This window comes from Fukomys damarensis, unplaced genomic scaffold (genome assembly GCF_012274545.1).
Source record: "Fukomys damarensis isolate Sample0158 unplaced genomic scaffold, DMR_v1.0_HiC HiC_scaffold_38, whole genome shotgun sequence".
NCBI lineage: Eukaryota > Metazoa > Chordata > Mammalia > Rodentia > Bathyergidae > Fukomys > Fukomys damarensis.
This window is the reverse complement of record NW_022900950.1, coordinates 49,439,768-49,442,831: the sequence shown is the minus strand read 5'-3', so window position 1 is coordinate 49,442,831 and position 3,064 is coordinate 49,439,768. Positions and strand designations below refer to the sequence as shown.

Sequence of the window (3,064 nt, the reverse complement as noted above, 5' to 3'; positions counted from 1 at the left end):
TATCCTTTATTCATATAATTTTGCAAACCGGTGAATAAATAAAGATATAAACACACAAGAACTTTTCTTAAAGCAAGTCAGATTAACAGAGGCTAAAGTTGTATTTATTGACAAGCCAAAGACTGATCCTGAGCCTAGTAACACCAAAATCAAAGAAGGCCTTAGGCAGAAAAGTGCTGTAGTGGTACATGAAAACTTACAGTTTGCATGGTGGTCTATTTGAGGTGATATTTTTAAAACTGCTAACATGTATTACCTCTTAATAAAAATAACTAGTCAAAGTTTAGAATGTTCTGATCAAAATGGGTCTGAATATGCCTTTCAAGCCCCTGTTGGTCATAGAGGGGGGAACTGCTCACTGCACATGGGGCACACCTTCCAGTGACTTTCCACATATTCTTCAAATTTGCTCTGATCATAGTTGGGAGGGAACGTTAATTCACACAAGGGTCACTTCCTGTGAACATGAAAGCTGGAGTCAAAGCAAAGTCTGCTCCATGCCCATGGAAGTGTTGGCTTGGTGGATCTGGGGCAGTGGGCATTTTTTTCACCTTCTTTGCTATTGTCAGGGTCCTCTAAACCATCAGGCTGACTAAGGTTTCTAGCAGGCTGGGTGCAGACAACATTGTCTTCCCAAGAGGGGACTTTCACAGGTGGCCTTTGGATTTCATCTGGGTAGAAGGCACCATCTGCTCCATCTCTTGTTTCCTGTGTGGTGTAAGTGTTACCATACTGGAGAGCTGGCTGTGCACTTGACGGCATAGGAACGCATCCAGTTTGCTCTGAGCAGGCACCGAGATCCTGTGAGACCTGCTGAGGTCCTGTGAGACCTGCTGAAGATTGTGGCCTTCTATTTTCGTTTCTGTTTGGTGTTCCACACCCTTTTAAATGCCTTACTTGTGGAGAGGTTTTCCAACTGTGAAGTCAGAATATTTATTTCTTTGTCTTTCTCTGCCAACCGAAGTTTATAATTATCCTCTATTTCAGCTCATTTGAGTTTTACATTTTCAGAAATTTCTTTGCATTTTAGCTCCATTTTTTGCAATTTCATCAGCATATTTACTGCATTTAGTTTTCTCATCCTGTAAGAGCTGTTTGCATTTATTATATTTTTCAGTTTTGTCAGCAATTTCTTTGGTCATTTCACAGACTTTACTCTTCATTAGCAGGTCAAAATGTGTTTCTGCTGCAGAAGGTACAGATAAGTTTATCTCTACCACAGAAGCAGAAGCAGATGACTCTGTGTATTGAATCACCATTCACTTTCTGTTGATTCACAACTTTCTTTGTGCAATATTATTATTATTGGCTGATTGCTCTGTAAGTTTGTTTTTGAAACCTCTGGCATTCTTTCAGTTTTCTTTTTTTAATTGAGTTTATTGGTACATTTTAGTTATACAGTACAATTACATTTATTATTATTTATACTGATCTGCATCCATCTGAAGATGGAGTTTCAGATCTTCAATTTCTCCTCTAAGTTCATGTTCCAGTGTGTCAGTCTTTTCCTGAACTCTTTTCACAGCAGTTAGTTTAAATTTTGCCAGTACATTAGCTAATTGCTTTTTTGCTTTCTCATTTTCCAAGTGCACAGTATATAAATCTGCCATTGTTTTATCTCGCACATTCACAGCATCACTAAGTTCATTAGCCACAAAGGCAACTTCATGAGAGTTGCCTGAACTTGTTCCTCTGCTTTACGAAGTTGCTCTTTTAACAGAATGCATCTTCTTTACTTGAGGCTGTGAGCAGGAAAGCCCTCTGCATGTTTTCCTTCTCTGTCAAGCATAACTGAGGTCTGCCAATCTCTTCTTCGAAACAAACAATCATATTTTCTTTGCTTCCATCTACATTCTTTATAGTCTGGACCTCTGACACAAGTTTGGTATTTTCTATTTCTGTATTCTTCAAATGTACCTTATAAAGGCACATTCCTTCTCATCCTTTTCAGTCTTCAACTGACACTGAAGTTGTTCTGTTTCAAATGCTGCCTTTCTGAGTTTGTCCTTTAAACTATCTAATTTGGTTTCTTTTTCAATTGCTTTATGAGTCACTGACACAATATCTTTGTTTTTCAGCTTTAATTGAGTTTATTGGCACATTTTAGGGATACAGTACAGTTACATTCATCGTTGGGATCTTGTACGGCTACATGACAAGTCTTGGTTCTCATTTTTTCCCCTTGTCCCTGCCCTACTGACACAATATCTTTCTCAAACTGGAGAGCTGTAGATGTGGTATCACTGTATTGCTTCTTAAACTCTTCATTTTCCATTTTTAAATTTTGTGATACTTCAATAAGACCATTTTGCTCTGTTTGCACGTGTTCACCTTTCTTTCTCATGGTTAAATTCTCTTTCTGTTCTTCCAACTTGTTCTCGAAGTTGCACTATTTCATTTTCCAGAACAGAAATTACCTTTAACAATTCTCTTTCTTTATAGTTTTCTCAATTTTCAACTCAAGAAGGCCAGCTTCTGTGGTCACCACCATGTCAGAACTTCCCTCATCTTCCATAGTAAGCAACTCTTCAACTGGAGAAGAAGCTCGAAGAAGGTGCACTTGCTCCTGAATTTCACCCTTGTGTGTAATGTAATAGAATTGATAAAATTCTCCCTCATCATATGGAAGGTAATATCCTTGAAGTGCTAATACGTAATTCACTGTTGATCCTTCTACACAATGTTCAGGCACAGGGGACCATAAAAATGACCACAGCGGTACTCCATCCAACCTTGAATATACCAACCCAGTCTTCTGCACGTGGATGCATATATGGAGTTAAAGTATAATGACATCCCAGGTGTGCATTAGGAAGATAACTTTTGGCCACATTTTGAAAAATGACATGGGCAAAATTGGAAGTCTGCAGTGGGACTTCTTGCGAGGATGTCATTATGAATCCAGTGAAGGGCTCCTGGGCCTAGAGGGAACATTAGACAGGTTTCCAACCCTGAGCCGCCATCAGCGGCCGAACCTCTTCTTCCACCACCACCGCCTCCCCCTCTCTCTACCAGGGGCTACACCTCCCTCTTCTGACAACATAATTTCTTTCTCTTTTTTTTT

The 3,064-nt window shown here is 39.3% G+C and overlaps 1 pseudogene; it reads right to left on the bottom strand.

The window, feature by feature from the left end:
• Window positions 1-272: 272 nt before the first annotated feature.
• LOC104871183 lies at window positions 273-2,906 on the bottom strand (annotated as a pseudogene).
• Window positions 2,907-3,064: the final 158 nt, after the last annotated feature.